Here is a 24,839-nt window from a genome sequence, read left to right on the forward strand (position 1 = left end):
GTAGTTGTAAGAGATAATATGGAGAGGGCCTATGGACCCTTTGTATAGTTTTCCTTAATGGTTCCAACTTGCAAGTTTGGGGTACAATTCATTACTGACTCACTAACAATTTGAGGTTTGTGTTATTGCCCTAATTTTATTCACGATTAAACTGGGGCTTAGAGAATCACACAGACCTGACCAGGTCACCCACATGGTTAGTGTAGAGACGGGTGGAACGTGGGCTTGGGATTTCCAGGCAGTACCATTATGATGGTCTGTGGCAGGGAGCAGCATTCACTTTGCTGGTTTATTCATTCATTCAACAAACATTATTGAGTAACCTCTGTGGGTCAGATGCTTTCATAGGGTTACCTGATTCTTCAGCAGTCCTGAGAATCAGGTAATGTTTATATTTTTTAATCTGAGAAAATTAGCTCTAAGAAGTTATAACCCCCCCAAAGGAAATATAGCTCATAAAGGAGCGATACTAAATTTGTACAGTCACCCCTTTTTATGCAGGTGGTACCCTAGGCATTTTACATTTGCAAAATTCTGTAATCCAGATATATTCATGTAAGGCAAAGATTTTTTTTTTTTAATTGAAGTATAGTCAAGTTTACAATGTTGTGTCAATTGCAAGGTTTTTTTTTGAATTTTGAATTAAAAAATATTTTTTTCAGGAGGGTAATTAGGTTTATTTATTTGTTTCATTTTTTAAAATGAGGTACTGGTGTTTGAACCCAGGACCTCGTACATGCTAAGCACATGCTCTACCACTGAACTGTACCCTCCTCCCCAAGGCAAGTTTTCTTATCCATTATTCTGAAGCTTAGGAGTTCAAATAAATTGGATAGAAATCCAGATCTTTTGATCCCACTGTAGTCCTTTTCTTTATATTCTGCTGAAGGAGGTTGGGGAAAGCACTTCCTTTGTTCATTTCCTTATTCAGCATTTTTCAGCAGTGACTTTGCATCAGGGACTTGGTAGGTGCTTGGAAACAGAAAACAAGTAATGACCCTTCTCTGCAGGGCAGGAAGCCTAGACCAAAAGCTGGGTAATGTGATCCGAGCTACGGTAGCCATTTGAAGACTCTGAGGACAAACTGTACCCCCGGATTTGCTTGAGCTTCCCTTGCCTTCTGGTTGGTACACACCAGGTCACCACAACCCAGATGGGCCTGCAGCCCACAGTACAGTATGTACCTCGATCTCCTCTCCCCTCTCGTCGGGGCCTGCAACATGAGCATCCCTGACTACGTGCAGTGTGCTGAGGACCACCAGACTTTCCCCATGGTGGTCGAACACGTGGGGATCATTTCAGAGGAGAATTTCTTTTGCATCTATAAGTGAATCACCTTGGTGAGTCAGATCAGTCCGTGCGGCTCCCAGTGGGCAATCTGTATCCACTACAGGCACCACTATGCGCCCAAGAATGGGTGGAGCGTCTTCCAGACCCACCGCAAGGTCTTGGGCCTTGTCATCATTACTGACTGCCTCTCGGCCAAGGTTTCGAGAAGCTCCACGTGCAGAGGAGCTGTATGGCACCACGCTCTATGACTCTCAGCTCTTTGACTTTCTGCTGCATGGGGAGGTGGCCGAGCAGCCGCGCACCGAAGTGGCCTTCAATTTACGAGGACTGCAGGGTGGTGGAGAAGAGGATCGAGGACTTCACTGAGTCACTCTTCATCTTGCCTAAGTCCAAGTGGCTGGACGGTGCATCCGACAATTTTGGGGACAAGATCCTCCTTCTCTGCATCCCATTTGAGAAGGAGGACATCATGGGACTGGACACAGAAAGCAGGTAAGTTTACCTGGAGGCCAGTCCACACTGGCTGTGTGCCGGGTTTCTTCCCTACATCCAGAAAGGGATCAGGAAGGAAGAGGACACTCTTGTAGCCAAGGGTGGAGGGAGGTGCAGCCCGCCGGTTTACAGACATTTAAAAGTGAATCCGCCTTTGTTTCAGAGAGATCCTTTTAGGGTTATTGTGGACACTTACTCCAGCTTTTCAGCCAGGACCCTGGTGGGACCCCTGGAGTTGCTGTCCAATAGAGTAGCCACAGCCACTGATGCTAGGAGAGCTGGGGAGGAGGCTGCTCTGAGCTGAGATTTGCTGTAGGTCAAATGCACATCAGACGCTGAGACTTGTCTAGTAAAAAGAATGTAAACTATCTTGTCACTTCCTATATTGATTACATGTCAAAATGATAGTATTTTACATACAGTAGGTTAAGATTTGTTCTTAAAATCAGTTTCTAGTACTTGTCTTTTTGTTTGTTGGTTTGTTTCTTTGTTTACCGTTTTAAATGTGGCAACTGGGAAACTTTCTTTACATGGCTCTCATTTCATTTGTTGGGCAGCCTGTCTTAAGACAGTCTCATCCCTTTGCTTGTAGATGAGATGCTGAATCCCGAGAGGCAGAACGAGGCACTGGTTGAGCTGGGGCTGGAGCCGGTGTCTCCTGCCTCCCAGGCCCAGCACCTGTTCGGCTCAGGCCCTCTCTTCCTGCCCGACAGGCAGCATGCCATGTTAGGACATCAGAATCACCGCCAGGGACCTCCGAATGAACTCCTTATGCAGGGAAAGGCTTATCACGGAGTATGGGAAAGAGCAGGGAGATGTTCATCCTCACTTTGTCCCTGTGATTAAGTCAATGGCCCCACTTTGTCTTGGAATTACAGACGAGCTCTTCTGTGCTGCCTACCCCCCCACCATTTGCTCTGTTTCCCCGTGTATCTATAGTGCTGTCCTTCGTGCAGAAGAGGGTGACATGCCTTTGCCGAGAGGTGGTCCCCCTTTGCTGGGGAGAGTGAGTGAAGCTGTGTGCCCATGGCCTATGGCCTCGGGCCTTGAGTCTGGAGAGTACTCATGGCGGTCTGACAGGTGACTGTCGGAGGACCTGGCACGGCTGCCGGGCCCACTGTGGAGGCAGTGCTCTGTGATTCTTGAAATTAACTAAGATCAGATTCTACTTTCTGGTTGTTGGGAAGTTGGAGGAGCAGATGCCAGAGGATTGATAAAAAGAATGTCCAGACCAGCCCTGTGAGTGATAGGGACAGGGGACCCAAGTCCCCCAAGTGTGTGAGGTGCCTAGCGGGCTCTGGATGAATTTTCTGTTCCTCCCGGTCATAACTCTATGGCTTAATGAAGGGGCAAGGCATGTCATGGACTGTACTTGTCCTCACAGGGCCCTGTGATCTTCATGCCCGCAGTCCCCTTCTGCTCCTTGGAGATGAGGTGTCAGGTTTAGGAGCCTGGGCACTGCTGAGGGCATAGCTGCCAGCACTGTGCTACACCGAGGCTGGCTCCGTTCACCTCACATGTCACCTCCTGCTGAGCCCAGAGGCTTCAGTCAAGGTAGGTGCATAGGTGCAACATACGCAGAGACCACCTTCTCCCCCTGGACAGATTGGTTGGTGAGCAGTGGAAGCCTAGAGCCCTGCCCCAGCCCCAGGCCAGTGCCGCCTCTTTTGTCATAGGAGGCACTGGTGACATTTTTGCTCAGCAACTGCTTGGCTCTGACTCTGCAGACCCACCAGAGAATGCCAACTTGTTTTTGCCTTTTGAAGTCTGCCCTTGGGATTTGGCGGAGTAGCTGGATGTGTGCTTAGCCCATAGTGGTTGACACTGTCACCATTGATTACCCAGAACCTTGTGTACCAGGCATGGCTCTCGGCATCAAAATACAGCAGCGCATTAAACCTCCCTCCTGGTGGGTCTGTCTGTTTTGTTACCATAAGGGCTCAGCCAGCATCTTTACGTCAGTCAGATAACGTGGCCAGTGAGCTCGGGTCAAGCACATTCTCCTCCAGTCACTTTTACTCCATTGTTGCTTTTACTATTCCACAGTCATTAATTTTTTCAACAATGCTTTGGTACAGGAACAGCCTAATTCTCTCCTGCTACTCTTGGTGGAAGTGAGTAAAACTGTCCAGCCTGAAATGCGACCACAATTTGTAGCTCAAAAGCTGCCTAGATGCATATAGGTGGAGTTTTGGTTAGGGGCGCTGACCACGTTGGGGTCCCCCGGCAGCGCCGCTCCCCTCAGGCCCCTGCCTTCCCTGGAGCACGAGGTGAGTGTGGGTCTCACCGTCACAGCATCCCTGGCCTCACACACTCACATAAATTCTTGTACATGCTGTCAAAATCATTTTTGTTCTTGTGTGTTTCTAATTTTCTCTTGTTCCTCTTTTCCTTTTTCTTTATTCTTTTTCTCTTGTACTGCCCAGTGAGCATGTTGTTGCGTCTGAAAATGTGGGCTGTGCACACCCTGCATTGGAAATAGCCAGATTGCCCTCCGTACTGTCTCCATCGCTTTAAAGAGCAAAAACTTAACAGCTGCCTTGATCCATGTATTATCCTAGTCATTTTTTATTTTCTAATTTTTTGGAAAATTTGCTTTGTTAGCACATCACCCACTGGTGTTTGATACCTGTTAAAATCCTTGCTTTGAGGAACCTGTTTGGTCCTCCTTATATTTGGTGACAAATGCGCCCTTATTAAATTTGTTTGATTGTTTTGAAGAAGTGAGATGCGAATTGATTTAGGCGGCTGCTGAGGGATTCTTTTCATGGAGTATTTAAACTTGTCAAGTCAAAGTCTGCAGCATCTTGCTCGATTCCTGCTTTTACACAAACGTGCTCTTCACGCGGTTCCTGGCTGTCACAGTGTGACGTGCGTGATGGCACTTCCTGGCCAGCGGTCACTGGTGAGAAAGTGACAGGCTCGTGGGTGTGCAGCTGCAGGGGACGCTGTTGGAGGAAGCAGTCACCGTTTAGTTATTTAATTTTTTTTTTTTTTTGCATTCAACATCCCTGTGCCATTTACTTTACTTTGCCTTCATAAAGTGGCTTAGGGGGGTCTAAAATCCATGCCACTCTTGTGTTCCCTTTACGAGGCTGGTATTTCTGAGTATCAGGAAAACATGGCCTTCTCCTAAGTAGCTGGCTCACCTGGATCTGGTTGACACAGGGACCGCTAAAGGGGACCGTAGCTTCCTCTCTTCTCCAGCCAGTGGGCATTCAGAGCCGGGTCTGAGCTTTGCCTCAGCAGCTGTGCAGGCCTCCCTGCCCCGGCCTTTACTTTTAACCCATGTTGGCATAAATAGCTGACTCCGTGTCTGTTGCAGCTGACGTCCACCACTGACGGCCGTGTCGTTACTTTGCGGTAGGGAGTCTGCAACACCCCAGCCAACCTTGAAGGAAGATGTTTTGGCCGACCTAGGACCTTGGATTCTCACCCCCATCATGGTTCATCTCACTCGGTGGAAGGGTTTGGCCACCACCATCATGCTGAACATGAGGCCTTGTTTCTCCTTTCATGCTCTGGTCCAAATGTGGACACTTCATTTATCACTGAATTTGTCTCGCTTGAGACAGGCCATAATATCTGAATGAGTCCATCACATTCTGGGTGGGGAACAGAACAGAAGTAAGTGTCACAATTAGATGGAGTCTAGGCTGTCCGGGTTGGCTAATGCTGGCTGGGATCTGTGATGGCCGGGCTGTGCCCTGGACACAGGCCTTTCCCGTGGCTCCCGAGAGCCCAGGGTTTGGAGTGAGAACAGCCTTGCCTGGGTTCCTCCATCCTCATCTGCTCACTGGCAAGTGTGTCTGCTAATTAGGAGCTCCCCCAGTCCTCGGGCCCTTCAAAGCTCAGACCACGGGAGAACCTTGAGTCCCTTCTCCTGGGCCTCCTTTGTGAGAATCCAGTGCCTTCTGAGGTGACCAGCGGCAGGAGATGCCTCCCTCTCCAGGGAGCACCCTACGGAGGACTGTTAGTCAGTGTACCATGCTGTGAACTTGGGGGGTTACGGCCATGGTCCCTGTAGAACCACATTTGAGATGGGCTTAGTGATGGAAATAATAGGACTGATTCCAGGGCAGGGATTAGGGGAGGGTACATTGGAAATTGAATGTGACTTCAAACACATAGTTGGGTGCTGGGGTTTTTACTAAAATGGGGAGTCTGGGAGGTACCTGCCAGGAATCGAATTCCAGAGTAAATGGTGAACATGAGGCATTTTTAAGATGCCATTTGTCATCCAAGTTAAGACTTCAAAGAGGCACTCGTGTCTATGAGATTGTGGCTCAGGTGAAGGAGCCGGACTATAGATACACGTTGGGAGTCGTCATTCTTAGCTGGTGTTCATAGCCTTCCATGTGAATTAGATCATCTCGAGAGCTGCAGACTGAGGCTGAGGGGGGGCAGGGCCCTGCCTGGGTTGGAGGAAAGCCCAGACCATGCAGCTTTGGTGTGTCAGTCAGCGGCATTTGCGATTTTCAGCCTAATGCCATTTATCTTTAAGGGGCCGGGGGCTGTGCAGGGCCAGCCAGGAAGAAATCTGAAGGGAGGGTCGTGGCCACGTGTGTGTCTTGGGAAGATGCAGAGTCTGCAGGGTCCGGGAGGGTAGACTTCTTAGAAGCTGGAGCTGGAGTGAGGAGTGGGCAGAAGGTAGTCACACTCACCTGTGAGGGAGGGGGGAGTCCTTGGGAGCCCCACCCTACCAGACTCGCTTTCCCATGAACAGAAGGCAATCATACAGAGTATCTGAGGTGAGAAGGGATGGGTGCTGGGAGGGGAGCCAACCTGGAGAATGGTGCTTGGAAAGATCTGGAATAGTCTCTCTGGAAAATAGAGTTAAAAATACCCAGAATCTTAAGAACGTTGATAGTGACTGGGGAGGAGGCAGTTTTTCTGGCCTCCTAAGGGTAAGTCATGTATCCAGGGATACACAGAAGAATCGGGCATTCTGTTCCGTGGTCTTGATCCTTACCGGGGGAACAGTGCAAGTTTAAAGGGGGAGAAGGGCAGTGGAGGGAAACTAGCCAGGCCCCGTGTCAGGTACCAGTCGGCCGCCCTACTTGCGTGTTGAATTCACATCCATGCCTCCCAGGTGGGCGGTGGCAGCCCCCTTTTGCAGATCGGGAAGCCTTCTCAGAGGGTTAAGGAATTGGTCCGTTTAGTGGCTAGTAAATGCTGTAGCAGAATTCAAGCAAGGCATTGTCAGACTTCAAGGGCATGTTTTCTCTACTAATTCCGGTACCTCCCTGTTGAACCTGGAATGGTGAATTGGGTCAGTTTTGGAGCCTTTCAGAAAAAGTACGATTTAAGTGCCTCAGGACTGTTTCACAAAGCTCAGCGTTCTTTGATTTTTCTGAAGCACCGCAGTGCTTTTCGCCCCACAGTTGTTAGGTTTTACTCCATTCTCGATGACGTGGTTGCAAATCACGTACAGGTGCAAAACCAGACTTAGCAGCTTCTGAAGGGAAACTCTCCAGTTCTCCCTTGATCGGCTTTCTTCCACGGGATGTAACTGTGCTGCAGCGTAGGCCTGAGTTTTACTTATGGAGTGAGGGTTTAATATCCAAAGTTAGCATAAAATGGTCAGATGAAGAAAATCGACTTTGACAATTTATTTTTGGGTTTCATTAGACAAGATATATTATCAATTAATGACCCATATAGCAAATGAAATTGACTACAGAACATTGCATTTCTTACTTTCTATTTAGAGTTCTCTTACAGAATATGGTTGCCTGCTTTGGAACATCCTCTCCACCACCACGGCACCTATCAGTGTGTTGGTGTGATTGCATTTACGCAGTGAATGTAATCTGGTCTTCCTCAGCCCCAAACACTCCAGTGAAGAATCACGGGCTGTAGCCATCTCTTGGTCACGCAAATTCTTCTAAAATTATATGATGCCAGAAAAGAAGGAAGAGAGAGAGAGAGATTGCCTTTATCAAAGTTCCTTTCAATTCTAACTGCAAACTGTTGTTAAGCAGCTCTGGTTTCCTTTGGATATGAATATATACATTTCTTTGCATGTAATCTGGGTTTTGGACTAGAAAACCAAGTTCTTGCTGTCCACAAGCCACAAAAACAGTAGCCAAATTGCACACGTGTGAAATTGTTTATACTTTTTCCTGAGAAAGTATCCTTGAATTTGGGACTTGGGCTGTGATTTTTGCTTTTTGCTTCCCCCACCCCTCTTGTAATCTCTCACTCCTTCCCATGTGGCCCCCAAGAGTTCGTGGTCTCAAAGGAGCGGGCAAACACCCAGTTGGTCACCATGTACTGCTGCTATAGATGAAGCCCAACCAAGACCTAAAGGACATTATCAGAGAGGACTTCCTGGAAGAAATGGACTCTACATTCATTTGTGAGGACAGAGTGTCAGCCAGGAGAAGTAGTCAAGAATGTGGCTCAGGTGGCAGGTGCAGCCCGGGCAGATGCCTGGAGGCTTTTGGCGTGGGGAAACGGGGAGAGTGCCCTGTGTGGTCCAGGGTGGAAGGTGCCCCTGCTGGTGAGGACACTGGAGAGAGTCCGGGATGGAGGTCTTTGGAAGAGCTTGGGTTTTACTAGAACTGACACAGTAGTCAGTGAAGGGTGTCATCAGAAAGTGACCCTCAGGAAAGGTAATTCTGGTTTTTCTTCTGATATTCTACAGACACAAGGGTCGGGACGGGCGAGAGTAGGTATGTCTGTCCCTTTGAGACCCACCCCGTCATTCATTTATTCATAACAAGTGCACTTCTGTGTGTCTAGGGGAGAGAGGGTGGAGCCACATTAGTAAGCAAAATGTATTTGCTTCTTGTGAGCTTAGCATTGTCAGAAGTTGATTTAGCCTACAATGTTCTAGGAATAGAGGAACAAATTGTGGAATTTGGAAGGAGGGAAGGCTTCCTTGGGAAACAGTCAAAATGAGCCTGGAGACAAGTGGGAAGTAGGAGCAATTCAGGGGACCCCTGAGGTCACTGGGAACCTGTGTACTGAGGTGAGGCTGGGCAAGCAGTGTCTGGGGTGGGACTAGAATTCCACCAGGGAGCCTCTGAAGGGTATGAAGTGGGTGTGATGTAATCAAATTTGTGATTTGGGAAGACTGCTGTGGCTCTGTGTGTGTGTGTGTGTAGCAGGGAAGAGGGGAAGGGTGCCACCAACAGGGGGGTCATTAGAAGAACATTCACAGTCTGGGAGAGAGGCGTCGGGACTGCTTGGGGATGGCAGGGGCAGTGTGGATGCCGGATTTCCTTATGGGAAGGGCTTGTTAGCAGGGCGACCCTAGAGGCGACTTTTGGCTGGAAGAAAACAGATGGAGGCTGCCAGGTGGACTTTCCTCTTCTCTCCTTCCCTGCCTTGTGTGATGATCTTAGCTCAGCCAACTTTTGGAAAAGAAGAGCTAAGTTCCAGGGTAGCCCAGGAATTTGTTGAGCTCGTTCGAGTGAGATCTGATAGGATTTTGGTTTGTGTTCAGATCTGCATGTTCACTTAGCTAGAAACGTCCCGTCATTTCGATTTCTATAGGGGTTTTTATTCTTGATAAAGATTGCTTTCTTGGTGAGAGGAAATTTAATACAGCTGTTGGCTTTCTCAAAAAAAATCATATCTTTTAAGAACTTTAATATTCAAAACAATAGGAATATATTAAATTGTTAAAGTAAGTCTTTGGTGCAGTGTCTTTGCTTTCTGAGCTAGTGTGGAGTTAGAGCCTTTGCATTACTTAAGAGCACATACTTGTCAGTATTTAAAGAGCTGTTAGTGAGCTCCCCAGGCCCCACCTCTCAAAACATCATTAAAGTTTGCTCTGAAATAGTGAGGTCATAAAGGTCTTATTTGCAGAAACGAAACAGTTGGTTTATAATAGGCAGCATAGCTCCCTTTATAAAATAATAATAGGTTCAAAATTAAGAAAGTGGAGGATAATTGATTTTTTTTTAAAGCTGAAACATAAACTTTCTTGTGCTAATGTTGCAACTGGAAATTTTGAAAAGAAAAATCCTACTGTAATATCATCTACGTGGAATACATATATGACTTTCACTTTTGAAAAGTAACTGCGCGGTGGTTTTTGAAGTCAGGAGCATTCCAACTCAGATACTGGCAGTGATGGTTGCTGGTTTTTAATGGAAGGGACTAAATTTGCCTTCTTAGCATTTTTTTTTTTTTTTTTGGAGTGAAAAGGTTGAGTAGTGCTTTGCCAGCATGATTTTGGGGCAATTTGAGGGCAGATGTCGTGTACCAGCAGTGAGATATTTCCATGCATTTTATTTTCCGGACATCACCAGGGCACATGTGGGGTTTGTGCCTGCAGGCTGGAATGCTGCTGGACTCCCTGATCCATCACCGTTATGTCCTGGAGCTGCTCCGGTCAGTGAATGATTTTCTGTGGCTTGGAGGTAATGTGGTCTGAGGCAGATGATCAGATGTGCAGTTAAAGTACTATTACTTGAAATAAGAGTAACCTAGAAACATGGCTCTAACAATACAGGATGAGGGAGAATTGGCTGAGCTGCTTGCAGTGGGGGAGTCTTCTAAGGTGACTCCCTCACCGTGATTCTTGCCAGTATCCGCCCCAGCCCTGCACGGTAGTCCTGCCGAAGCAAGCATGCTCTTTGCTCAGAAACGCACTGAATTTCCTTGTGCCTCTGTTTGTTGGCTTGTTTTTTGAAAGCACGTCTTGCCCTTTGCTTAAATGCCATTCATGGTAGTCACTTCTTACACTCATTCTACTGGAATTCGTCCATAAATAGCTGCTGAATGGAAGAACAGAATGTAGTATCTCCATGTAGTGGAACATTATTCACATGTAAGGGTGAATAAAAAAGAAAAAACAAATAAAGAGGAAAATGAAAAAGGCTACCAGTTCTGGGAACTCATCCCTGGCTGTTCAACCCGCACTTTTTCCTTTGAAACCAAATCACTTATGCTCCACCGTACTTTTTTTGATAGTACTTACTACCTTCTAATAAACTTTAACGTTTTCAAAAAAAAGAGAGAGAGAGATGCTGATACCACTTCAAAATGGACAAGCCTTGAAAACAGCATTTTAAGTGAAAGGAAGCAGACACAAACGGCCACATATTGTTGATTTCAGTGATCTGAAATGCCCAGAAAAGGCACATGCAGAGGCAGAGAGCAGGGGATGGTTGAAAGGGGCTGGGTGGAGGGGGATTAGGGAGTGACTGTTAGTGACAGGAGGTTTCTTCTGGGGTGATGAAGTGTTCAGGAAATAGATGGTGGTGAGGGCTGCACAACTGTGAGTGTGCAGAAGACTGCTGAGCTCTGTCTCTGGGAGTGCCTGTTGTTGGGGCGGCTTTATTTTGTTCTCATCGTGCAATGAGAAGACTCATCTGCTGCTGTGGCCGTTCTACTCCCGTGAGTGGTGAGTGTCAGAGACTTTGTAGAGTCATGTTTCTTTTTTTTTTTTTGACCCTTGCTGAGTGTAGGCAAAAAAGGTTTAAGCCTGAGAAAGTGCTCCATCTGCAGAAATGTCTTTTAGTTTGGCATGGTGTAAAAATCTTGAGAGCTTTTAAATCATTGAGGACAGCCTGTGGGGGGAAACAGCCCGTGAATCCTGGGTAAGTCCCGGAAGAGCTGCGCTTCCCTCCCTGACACGGGTGGGGATTTCACCCCCGTTCAGGCAGTGAAGTGCCCAGACCCGAGAGCGGAGTTGACAGTCGTGAATATTTACGTGAATCCACTACTTCATCTTGGATATTAATTTCAAGCTGAGTCAGTTTGTGGCGGCAGCCTCATCCTACATCAGGAATTTATAGTATCTGCTCTTTGAGGTGAAGACCTGACAGACTTGACTATTTAACAGTCTCCCTTGAATTGATATGTCAGATTCCTTTGTCAAAAGCAAAACAGCAGAAATACAGACGTCCTTTAATGCCAATGTGACCTGGAACGGGTTTAGTCTCTGTGCCTCAGTGGCCTTATCTGCGGGTGGGGATGATGATAACAGTGCTTCCCTCAGAGGGGCTGGTGAGGGGAGAGTTAGAAGCACACATGGAGGACTTATACGAGATGCTCATGAATGACCGAATTTAGTGCTCTCAGCCTGGTCAGGACTCAGGAGCAGAGATGTCAGAACAGAGCAGTCCTAGCGGGAGCTCGATCCGTGTTGGCAGGTGTTACAATCAGTAACACCTCTGTGGGTTATCAGGTAGTTTTAAGACTTGGTAATATGAATTCATGAATAATGTTAGAAGACTAGACATCTCAGATCCTGTTTACATAGTTCTCAAGATTTCCTCTGAGAAATGGATGTTTTCTCCCCATCTTAAATCTGAGATGAGTCTCTAAAAAATTCTGTATTCCTCCATCTTTTTGCTTTAATTCTCCATTTCTTAAAAAAGAAAGTTTTTAAATGGAGTTTATGGGGAACGCAGCGCTCGACTGTTGCATGCTAAGCACATACTCTCCCAAATGAGGTATAATCTCCCAAATGATTTTTTTTTTTAATTTACTTTCTTAGTATTCAGAGGTTAGAGGCCTCTAATTCTTTTTCTGGAGACTTGTCCATGAACCTGTAAATCTATTATTAATGGACAAAACTTTGTTTTTTAAAAAATTAATAGAATATTCTGCAATCCATCCAAAAGGAAATGCTCATTGGCTTAAAATGTTTCTCCTTTAAGGTGATTTCTCCTTTTTGGTCTAGCTCAATTTATTAACAGACATCCTTATCATCATAATGACCAAACTCGCTCTGAGTGGACACATACCTAAGGCTAAAATGCTTTCCTCATGTTTTACTTCATAGCAGGTGTTTGACGGTAGGTATCAGTGTCTCCTTTTTTGCAGCTGAGGGATTGATAGATGGAGCAGCTTGTCCCAAATCACACGCAGCTGGCGGTGGCTAGCTCGGTGCTGGAACCCAGGCTGCACAGGATGCATTCTTAATTGCTCCTCTAATCAGCCTCCCATTGAGTGGTTACCCGAACTGCTGTGACTCGATAAATGGCCGATTTAAGTGATCTCAGCCTTATGAGGCCTTCAAAGGAGAGACACCAGTGAGAATGTGAGACAGAGTGGCATAAATTAAATTTGTACATTTTCACAAATGTTTAATTCTCAGGTAATTACTTAAAAACTTAATTTTTTTATTTTAGTGGTCTGTTAGCACAAAAAACAAAACATTAAAAACAATTACAGTGCCAAAGAGAAGTGGGCTTTGAAAGTCCAACCACTGTTAATGATGTTATTTGTTTTTCTCTAGTGGCCCTTATTGACAGAAATACTTACAAAGACTGAATTGGTTTTATGTAGTCTTAATATGGAAGAAAAAATTGTCAGTGAATATTGTAAGTAAAATCTTTACTCTTTTCTTTCCTGATGGTGAATATGTAAGTTGTTTTCATGGCTTAAGTACATTTCCTCATTTGTGAAATTTGAGTAATATCGTTTAACTTGTCTGACTGTGAGAGTTAGACGCCTTGTATACAAAGAACCCAAGAGGTGCTTAATAAAAATGTGCTGTCAGAATGACAGATATTTTAGAAGGATCAACTCTGAATACTAAAGAGTGTCGCTTATTTCTGATGCATATTCAATATTTATAATACTTATATATATGATATATTTGAATATGGTTTAAAGTAACAAGGATTCTTTTTTTTTTTAGTGTAGTATGAAGTTTTAATGAAATCTGTATCATACTAGTGAGACAGGGACTAGTTAAATTGCCTTAATCAGACGACCTTGAATATTATTTACACAGAATATGTATTGTTACAACTCAGAATTCATGTTGCCGTGTAACCATCCACACAGACATTTAAATTCGTGGGATTCTGACCAGATTCATTAAGTTTAGTAAAATCCACATTGATCATTTTCAGGGAATAAGCTTCTCTCTTTTGTGATTAAGCAAAATTTTGATTTTTTTTTCTGCACTCTTAACAGGTTTAAAATATCAAAACATTGATTTAACAAGTCACTTTTTTAATAGAATAAATCTCATGCTGTTTTATTATGTAAATAAATGTTTTTGTATTTCATCAAACTTGTATGATATCCTGGCTCTTTGAGAATTATTTTGCAAGATACTTAGATAACCTACTGTTGGAAAAATACAAACGTGACTTTTATGAATATAGGCCTAGTACAGATCTGTTGGTTTATGCTACAGTGCAAGACATGAGGCCTGGGAGAGCTTTGCTGCCGATTGCAGGACAGAACCCATGTCTCAGTTTCCCCTCCTGTAAAATGAAGTGGCTGGACTGGAATCTTTCCTCTTCTAAGATGAGTTTCCATGAACCTATGTCTTTTGTTTATATTCAGGAGTATTAGCAATATCAGATTAAATACTGAATACCCTTCCTTTCCCCCGAAGCAAAGTGCAGTATGTGCTACATAAGCTTTTAGTTATCTGATTCTCTTTTCTGATCCTACAGGCAATTTTTGTGTTGCATCTTTCCCGGCATCCTGGAAGGTCATTTTAGCCATAGGTGGCGCTGTTGCACCTTCTAACAGTCTTAATATTCCTTTAGCAAAAGAAGGCTTAACAAATGTTATTTTGTTTTGATTCCGTTGCTTAGTGCTTCAGAATAGCACAATGTCCATTATGTCTGTCTACCTGGAAAAATTATTCTGCTTATGTCTTAGACTTATTCTGTCATCTCGCTGTGAACATTTCAGACTTGCTGTGCAAACAATGGCAAAATCGGTCTTTTCTTCCAGTGTTAGAAGTCAGTGAGCCGGGATTTTATAAAACAGCTAGAAGCGGCCTCTGGAGCACTTTAAAGCTGAAAAGTGTACTGGGTTCCCTGAGTATTGACCCCGCTGCTGTGTGTTAATTGGTGGTAGGAGATTTGGTACATATACGAAGGGGTGTAGATTTTTGACTTGGGTTTGCGTGCACGTGCTGCCACTGAGCCACGTGAGCCTGAGTCAGTTTGCTCTGAGTTTTTCCCTCGTCTGTGAGATGGGGACATTCATATCTGCTTTGTAGAATTGTGAGAATTAGAAATTATGTAAAGTGTTTACCACAGTCGGTATGTCAAGAGGGCTCATAAACTTTAGCTGCTTTTTTGTGTGAAGCCATCATTTGAGAGTCTTTGGCAATTACTAAGAAACAGGAAAATAAGAAAAGCTGGTTTTATGATGAAAGATATTTGAGGAGGTTCCTTAGTTCCTATACCCATAATTAAGCATCAGCAGAGTCAGAACTGTTACACAGTCGCCCTGAACCAATGTTAAGCCACAGAATTCTTTGTTACTTCATATATTTTGGGGCTTAAAGGGATCCGATACTTATACACATGTTGTCTCCAGCAGCCAACTGAGAGATGATACAAAAGATTAGGCAGGCAATAAATGTCTTCTTTGTTACTGATGAAGCCACGTTCTCCATGAACTTCAGGGCTGTGAGAAAATGCGTGTCATGATACTGTGTCCCATGTAGCTCTGTGACACAGCGAGCCTTCCCTTGAGAGGACCTGCCCGTTCATGCACAAGGCTGTCCTTCCATGGAGCCGAGCATCCCAAGTGCTTCCCGATGGTGATCAACACTGGAGGGAAAGGAAGGGTTTCAAATGCCCTGCTTGTCTCCCCGGACTCACACCTCACTCTGTTAGTGTGAGGAGGGCTAGCTGTGGGCCAGGGGCCAGGGGTGTGAATGGAGAAGCACTCTCCATGGCCCAGAGGAGTGGTTAGGAGGCATTCCCTCCCTCGGTTTAAACAGGTGGTGGGATGGAAGAGAAGGGTCCTCCCCAAGAGTTTATAAAAGGAGAAATAAGGATTTTCTTTGGGACTTAGACTAGCCAGGAAACACATAAGATGATTAGAAGGGAGACTTGTAAATCACTTTGATATTAAGTTGACATTTGTTGAACACCCAAAATGTGCTACATTCTTTTCTGAGAGTTTTACAGAAATGAATCCTTCAATCTTCTCAACAAGCGAGTAAGGAAGTTTTGATTGTTATCCCACTTTTACAGTGTGGAAATTGAGGCACACAGAGGGTAAGTTGGCCAAAATCACAGAACTAGTAAGTGGCAGAGCTGGTATTTAAACCCTGGCTGACTGGTTTGAGGCTCCCAGAGATGGGCTTTGGGTGTTTAGCGTTATCTGCATCCCTGAATCTTTGTACCTCTGTGCATATGTTAGCCCAGAAAGGACAGGGAAAGGACAGTTACACAGATGCTCATAGTCATGTCTTGGCCACTGTCCACAGAGAGTGCATCATGATTGGCGTTATTTGTTTTCCAGGCAGTAGATCAGTTCTTATAACAGAAATTTAGTCCATTGATTTAATCTAGAAACCCTTCCTGCTCTGTTTCTGTCCATGCTTGCCATGTGACTGCCTCCCCATGATTAGGCCATTGAGAAAATGTACTCATGGTTGAATTCTGATATTTCAGTCTGGTTCATAGTTTCACGTCTTCTGTTACATTAATAAGTTAAGTTTCTGGTTTTCTTTCATCAGTGTGTCATGAGTTTGGTTAATGTGAAACAAGTCCATGGGAGCCCAGGGGTGATGACGGTATAATTTCTGAGCACGTTGTGGCACTTCTACCCGTGCAGACCTGGCGGGAATATGTCCGCCTTCCTCACTGATTTCCCCCAACAGCAGGGTCCTCTCCCACCTCCGCATGTGAGGCTGGGAGCTCTCTGAGTAGGCCAGTCAGAGGCCAAGTCCACCAATCAGAAAATGATGAAGTACCTGGAAGTGGTTTTAATAGAAGAAAAGGGTTTCCAGGTAGTCCGATGGGCTGTTCGAGTCCGTTTGGTGAAAAGCTGTCCAGTGTCTGTGGTTGAGGTGCTTCTTTGCTGTTGAAAAGCCTGGATTAGATGAAGGGATTTTAAAAAGCAGAAAGGAGTGATTTCAGGTGGTACGTCCAAACCGGTGAGAAGTGATGGATGACCACCTGTGTGAGGCATAGACAGGGTCTTACAAACTTCGTAAAATAACTTTAAAAGCTCTTCCATCTGAGTGCATTTCATATGGGGTCCAGTTCATCACTGGTCACCCTGAGAGGGCAAATAATTGATGATGGCAGAAAGGACACGGAGGCATCAAATAGGTCTCAGTCATTTTCCCTTTTTAAAGGATGTGGCAAAGTGTAATATATTTGAGCTGGTTTTTCACTGAACAATTTTTAGTGTTTTCTGGGACTCCCCAATGCCCCAAGGTTCCATGCAGCTGGGTGTCCCCTCAGAGCAGGTCTGTCAGTGCTTGCCCTGGGTTGACGTGGTGGCAAGGGGAGCAGGACGGTCAGAGTCCCCGGATCTTCCGAGCTCCGTCTCCTCATCCTCAGTGCCGGGTTTCTCATCCGTGTCTACTTAGGGTTGTTGAGAATCACACGTAATGGTTCAGGTGTGATTTGTGATTGTCTCTGTGATTGGCATATAGTCAATATTTGAAAGAAACACTTGTGTTTTTAGTATAATTGTAGCACATAAATTGCAGTGCTTTTTAGTCTGCTTTTTTTTTATAACTTTATTCTTATTTTTAAATATGCACTTATTTTTATTTATTTTTTTGGAGGTACTGGGGACTGAATCCAGGACATTGTTCATGCTAAGCAGGTGCTCTACAACTGAGTAATACACACCCTCCTTGTCTGCACTTGAAAATAAATATTTCAATACACAAAATAGCTCTTAAACACCATCATGGGACCTAGTCTCTGTATAGAGAGTTGAACACGTATGCTTTTTCAATAAGAATAAATGTTGTTGAGACATACATTTCTGAATCTGTTAATGTGCTTAAAAACGATCATAGGTAGTGATAAACACGAATCTTTGATCCAGTACAGTCTGTTTTGCCATCAAATGAAATTACATTCTACAGAGAAAGCTAATTGGATCTCTTTGATATTTGGATGGTTTAGCAGATGATCAAGGCTTTCATAAGCTGACAGATTTGTATTTTAAACTAACTACAAAGTTATCTTCTAGAAGTTGGAATTCCTAAACTTGTGAAGTGCCCAGTAATCCAGGGGGTATGTGTCTGTGTCTGTGTGAATGTTTGTGTGTGTGATTTCAGGAATCTAGAAATAAGTTCCATATGGACTTCTGATACCTTTCTCCTACAGTTCAAGGTATAGGCATATATTTACACAAATAAATTGATATTCTTTTGTCATTTTGCATATTGGTGGGAATAAGAGGTTGTCATACTTGTTTCAGAAGGGTTGGGGAGCATGAGCTCAGAAAACGGGAGGAGAAAGAGGCCGGGAGGCACTTCACAATTTGTGCAGGATATGAGAAACAGTAGCTTTTTTTTCTCTTTTCTTCTAAAGCAAACTGGCACTGAATTGTAACCTACTATTACCCAGAATTGCTTTTCTGATCAGATACAAGTGCCTCAGATTTTTCAAGGCAACATGAATGATGAAATGTGTTTTAGCAGTTATCATTAAATGTAGTTTTATTTTTCAAGTAAAAGGCTATAATCTGTTCTTCCAGCGGTACATGAAGTCCTCATCGATCTATGTACATGATCTATGTGCTTAGTTTCTTTGTTTTTTTTTTTTTTTAAGTGCTTGTTTCATTGTGGTGTGAATGAATGTTTAAAATTTCTGGATTTTGATCTTTAGAACATGCTGATTTATCAGAGCTGTTAAAAACCTGATTGTTCTTTGGTCCTTGTTTGTTGGGGCACCCTATTGATTTCTGTTGTCTGTTAAAGCAGGAAATGCTTCCTCTAGCCTGCAGATCATAAAGTGAATGGTTTGCAGTGTGCCTTTAAAATTATTTGAATACATTGAGCATGTTTGTCCAGTGAATTCTGAATTAACTCATTCTGTTGACTTTGCTTTGGTTCTGTGGCTTTTGCTCCTCTCCACAAGAATTTGAATTCTCTGTTGCATTTTGTATACGTGTTCTTAACAGGGGAAGAAATTTTGCATTTTTTACAGAGGTGGCTTTTCCTATCCCCTCTGAATGCCTTCTATAATTGATACAATAGTAACCTGTTATTGAAGTGCATAATTCTTTCATAAACTATTTTTTGGCATATTCAGAAACAATGACAAAGAATGATAATAAAAAATATGAAAACCTTCCTTCCTTTGAAGAATAGAAATCAGGTGGTCAGGCTCACGCATGCTTTGTGCCTGACACACTTACTCTCATGTCATTGTGTATCATGATTCGGAGATGGAGTTGCTCCAGGTTTATAGATTTTTGTTTTAACATTTGTGTTGAATTCTTTCTCCAGGCTGATGTTTCCTGTTGGTTTTGTGGAAAGAGTAGAAGGGAAACAAATCCTTTGTTTTGTTTTCAGGAGGCCTGAGTTGATGAGAAAAGGGTTGAGGGTGGGCTGAGGAAAACAGTGACACTCCCTCTCCTCCCGGCTGAAATTGATAAACAAAGAAATCAATTAAGTGTATCGGTATTTGACCAATAGAAGTTAGAGAGCCCAAAATGGCTAGATATGCCCAATGGAAATTACTGAATTCACCTGCAGAATTATGTGCTTTACCAAGTAGAAGCAACTTAGAGCAATCAGAAAAATCAGTAATATGATGAGATATAAAAGGAATATTATACCTTTTATTTCTGAAACTTTTCTACGGTAAGTTGTGTAGAGCTAAAATTAAGTTTCAAGCACCAGGAGTTAAGAGTGTGGGTAGTTCTGTAGGATCGTTATTCACGGATGTACCTAGGCCCTGCTAGAGTGGCTGAAGATGGCAGGAAAAGACCCAGAGGCAGGATTTGTCATCCTAGGGTGTCCTCCATAATGGTTCCATGTGGGAGCCCATGATTGGTTTAACAAATTGTAACACACTCCAGCCGCCTGTGAACTTTAAGAAGAAAAATATATGCTTAAAAACTGCTTTACAAGCAAGTGCCTGTACATCCTCACTCCAGTCTCCTTGCATTAAAAAGCAGAGACAATGCTTTGCTTGCATAGTTGAGGTTTTAGATAGCACTCTGCTGGTTGCAAAGCAAGGACCGAGGCCCTCAGGTATAAACGCTGAGCTTGTGTGCTGTTAGATAGTCTATGATCCACAGAACAAGGACCTGGCTGGTCTGGTGGTCTGCTTTGTAATTCACATGTCTAAAAATGTATCTTGTTCCCCTCACCCCATTACTTCCCTAAAGATACACTAATCCTTTGTACTCATTGTGTATTCTACAATCTCTGCTTCATACTGTCTTTCCCGAAGTTCCTATTACTATCACACAACTGTTAATGAATTTTTCCTTTGATTATACACAATAAATAAGGGTGCAATTGAGAGGCTCGTGGAGTTGGCTCCCTACTCCCTCTCGATTTATTGACTTTTTCCACAGAGACTTGAATAATCATTCCATGTCGGTAAGACTTCTGCCAGCCAACCCACAGTTCCAGGTGAGAAGGATGCAGGTTTACCTCTCCTACCCGATGGAGACAGAGGAGAGAATTGAGATATGCTCCCCCATGGTCGCTTCCTGTCCCACGGCCACTGCAGTTCACCTGCAGCCTTCTGGCCTCTGCTCAGAGGGCCTCTGTCCCAGGACTGACTGCAGCCTTTTCTTCCCTTGTCAACATTTCCTGTGCCTTTCAGAAGTTGTTCTCTTCTCTGCAATTCAACCCTGGCAGATGTGATGGTGGTCAGCGTGCTGGTGGGCAGTCCTTTGGGGACTCCCAGGAGACATGCTGATTCTCCTGAGTCTCTCAATCGGGGTTACAGAACAGTCGAGCACCGAAGGAAGCCCATTCACGTGAGGTCAACAGAGCATTTTATCACTTTCATTTTATTTTTAAATTTTCAGTGGAGAAATTATTTTTAGCAAACTGTTCCAGATTTTCGGCCACCTGCTTTCCTCACCACCATTTCCTTGTTGGCTCTGGTGCTTGTTTTAAGAACCAGGTTTCTTCTCTGGTCATTTGTAGCAGCTGGGCTTGCCGAATCCTTGATCTGCATTTGAAGCAGAATGCTTCTTCCTGATGTGAAACTGATTTTCCTAATTCTGAATATTTCGTGTACACTCAGCAACTGTTTCAAGTGAAATGCTCTTGTCCAATTTTGGTTAACTCACATTTGCTGATCTCCTACTTTCATGCTGAGGGCAGTTTCTTCTTCCTCTAATAAAAGTTAGCAATTTGCATTTACTAGGGAAGGTACTGGCCCGAGGTGCTTTTTTTCTTACCAGTTTTAATACAATTCACCCATTTAAATATACAGTCGTTTTTACTCTATGCCCAGAATTGTGCATCCCATTTAATCTTAGAATATTTTCATTTCCCCAACAGGAAGCCCCGTATGCATAAGCAGTCATTCCCATCTTCCCCATCCTCCCCCAGCCCCAAGGAGCCACTCTTCTCTCTCTGTGGATTTGCCTGTGCTGGACATTTCATTTAAATCGAGTCACTTCATGTAAGTGGAACCGTCTATTTTGACTGACTTATTTCACACTGAGTAACGTTATCAAAGTTTGTCCACGTTATGGCCTGGGTCAGTACTCTATGCTTTGCTATTGTTGACTAATATTCCACTGTATGGCTGGGCCCCACTGTTTACCCATTCATCAGGTGATAGGCAATTGGGTTGTTTCTGCTTTTTGGCTGTGATGAGTAGTGTCGCCATGAATATTCCTGTAGGAGTTTTTATGTGGACATTTGTTTTCCGTTCTCTTACGTTTGTGCCCAGACAGCAGAGTTGCTGGGTCATTCAGAAACCAAATGTTCAACTCTCTGAGGACCTGCCAGGCTGTTTTCCAAAGTGGCCACGCTGTGTTACGTCCTCACCAGCAAGGGCTGCGCGCTCCGCTTCCTCTGTGTCCTTATTAGTGCTTGTTACCCTTTTTTTTATTATAAACTATTGTTGTGAGTGTGAAGCGGTTTCTCCTAGTGGGTTTGACTTGATTTCCCTTACAGCTAATGATATTGAACATCGTTTCATTGTGCTTATTGGCCATTTGTATATTTTCCTTGAAAAATACCATTTCAGATCCTTTATTCACCTTTTAATTGAGTTGCCTTTTTATTGTTGATTTGTAGTAGGTACTTGTTTTTTTTATAGATACAAATTCCTTATCAGATAAATGATTTGAAAAAAATTTCTTCTGTGTGTTGTTTTTTCACTTTCTGGATGGTGCCCTTTGAAACAAAGTTTTAAATTTTGATGAACTCCAATTTATCTCTGTTTTCTTTGTTCCTTGTGCTTTTGGGGTATTATTTAAAATCTGAGGTATTTTATTTAAAATTTTATATATAAAATAACTTAATTCGTAGGACCGTTCTAGGAGATGGGTGCGGTTGTTGTCCCCAGTGTATGGATAGAAGACTGAGATGCAGAAAATTTCTCTGAAATATCAGTTTCACAGCTACCCAGTGCTGTGGGAGTTCAGGCACTCATGATCGTCCCAAACATCTGTGATCCTCACCACCATGCTCCACTACTGCCTGGAATCGTTAATGAAAACGTCTTTCCTTTTTTGATTCCTTGTTTGTTTTCTCATTGGGGACCTCATCTCCTCATTTTCCTTTCGGATATCAGTGTAGATTTATTTTAGGTCTCATGTAGGCAGAAGCATTTCTATCAGTTAACTTCTTTATTACTCACTCTCCAGTGATGATTGTTGCTAGTTGACCTAATCAAGTCATGCTTAAGTCTTTCCTTCTCATGACACTAAAAACAGTCATGACTTACAGAATGCAAAAAGCAGAAAGTACTTGATTGATTTTATTTTGCTACCCAATCAAACCAATCAAATAAAAACCCGCTGTTGACACAGATTATAAGCCCTCCAGGTTAGGGTCACTGTCTTCCTTGTGTTTCATTTATTTGGTCACAGTGTCTGGATAGTGCCTTGCTGTTCAGCAGTTTTGTTAGGAAACGGTGCTCGTGAATCATTGTAAGGACAGAATTTTGACAACAGACTGTGTTGTTCATTTCACAAGGGAAAAGATAATATAGAAATACTGCTCAGATCTATTTGAAAATTAAGCTTGGAATTTTGAGAACAATTCAAGAAACCATACAAAGATTTTTCACTAATTTTAGATCTATCTTAAACACATTATGGTTACATAGCAGAGTAACTTATCAAGTAGATTTGTCAAGAGGAGTGTATTATTGATTTTTTGTTTTAGTTGAAATATTCTATCTGGGATAAAGTAATCAGTGCCTATAAATGAACAAATATGTTTGTATTTCTATGCAACATGGGAGCAGACTTCATATGTTTCAATATAATATATATGACTGTGTGTTTTAATCTGTCTGTCAGTGTTTTTATAGTTTTTCAGCAATGTTGTAACATTAGAATTCTAAGAAATTCACTCCCGATACTACTGCAGTTTGTACTGTGTATCCTGTCTTATGTATGGGATTCCACTGTCCCCTAAGTGAGGAATTTCCTCTCCTATTGTGTTAGAAGCAGATTTAAAGGAACTGTGATTTCTAGGCCTTTGCTCTCCATGTGTTTGCACTTGGGTGTCAATCACAATTTTCCCTTTCTTGAGTTTTCATTGTTCAATTAGAATTTTTGAAAATAACTATTAATATGTTTCAGTAGTCTCCCTAGAAACTTGATGTTTTTGTGCTTTTCAGTTTTCAATTTATGAAAATTGTAAATGCACACTTGTTTTTAAGTAGTCCTTTTTCACTAGATATTTGTTTACTTCTTTATAGTTAAAATAATTTTTTTCCTAATGAATGAATCACTGTGCATGTTTTACAAGATACCTTACTTTTTATTTTTCTTATTCTAACAGGTATATTCATTGTACAGAATTTTGAAAATAAGGATAAACCCAGTAATAACTTAAAAATGGCCTCTAATCTCACCTGGAGATACAGTTGTAAGGTTTGAAATTGAGAATTACAAGTCCTCTCATGTTTTTCTTCTTTTTCAAGTACGTTTTGGTTACTGAGTCCCTCGAATTCCCATATGAATAGTAGCAGCAGCTAGTCAGTTACTGCAGAGGAGCCCGCTGGGATTGTGATCGAGACCACGTTGAGTATACAGATCGCTCTGGGGAGCACTGCCATCCCAAGAGCGCTGTCATCTGATCCAGGAATGTGCGTGGTGTGTCTGTCCAGGTATTTAGGTCTTCTTTAATTTTTTTCAACAATGCGTAGAGTTTACATAGTATTATTTTACCTTATTTTTTTGCCTTTATACTGAGTACAATTGTGCAAGGTACTAGGATCAGAATTGTATTATAGCCCCGCCACTTGCTGCCACCATGGACTCTGCACTCTTGCTTTGCCCTGTGTAAAATCTTGCACAAAATAGGACCTAAGTAACTCTCTCTTGAATGAATGATTATATGATTGCTGGATGATGCTGAAGAGTCCTTGTGATGATGTCTTTTTCCCAGACTTTCCCCTCTTCTTAACTATGCCTTTTCTCTTCCTTTCCTCCAACCTGGGTTTCAGCCTGCCTGTGGCATTGATTTTCCCTGAGTGTGGACTCTTCCTTTCACTAGTTCACGATAATGTTTCATGCGGGCTATGAAAACTTGCTAGATGTCAAGAAATAGCAAATTCACTGCATGCTAGTATTTTTAGTCTGTGGTATTATATTATCCATTGAAATTAAATCAGGCTGACCCCCTGAGCCCTCCCCTGACCTCTTTTCTCCTTCCTACGGGTGATACTTCTCTGGTTGCTGTCTGTGCCCTTCCCCCAGACTTGGTTTTGGAGTTGAGTAAGTCACCATCAGTGGAGCTCTCTCTTTAAAGATGAAGAGAACATTTGCTCCTTCTCCCTGGTTGGGGACTGGATGAGATGTGTTAACAGATAAAGAATGGAGCCCCATCTCATTCTGACCCTCGCTCTTTCCGTTCCTTTCTCCAGGGGAAAAGAGTACAATTCAAAAATATAAAGATTGTGAGCTAATGAGATAGACAAGACAACCGAACATTTGTTAAATATCCTTTCATGCCGGAAACAAATGTATTATACACACAAAAAGCACACAAATCACGGTAGTACTGCGGTTACAAACGTGGGTCCGAGTTCGAGTCCTGCTCTGGAGTGACCAGTCCTGTGAGATGGAGAACTGGTAGGTCGGCTTAGCCTCTCCCGGACTTGTTTTCTGTCCTGCAGAGATGGGGCTCGCTAGGCGTCCCTCCCCCTTAGAGGTGCTGTGGGGTGTAAATGGCACGCGTAGGCAGCCCGAGC

At 43.3% G+C, this 24,839-nt stretch overlaps 1 long non-coding RNA gene across 1 annotated transcript; it reads left to right on the plus strand.

Annotated features, from left to right (window-relative positions):
* The first annotated feature begins 974 nt into the window (after window positions 1–974).
* On the plus strand, window positions 975–24,714 carry LOC135320490 (uncharacterized). The gene is made up of 3 exons (XR_010379639.1): window positions 975–1,782; window positions 23,568–23,753; window positions 24,513–24,714. It is a non-coding gene; the product is annotated as an uncharacterized LOC135320490 (long non-coding RNA).
* Window positions 24,715–24,839: the final 125 nt, after the last annotated feature.

Source organism: Camelus dromedarius, unplaced genomic scaffold (genome assembly GCF_036321535.1).
Source record: "Camelus dromedarius isolate mCamDro1 unplaced genomic scaffold, mCamDro1.pat HAP1_SCAFFOLD_117, whole genome shotgun sequence".
Taxonomy (NCBI): domain Eukaryota; kingdom Metazoa; phylum Chordata; class Mammalia; order Artiodactyla; family Camelidae; genus Camelus; species Camelus dromedarius.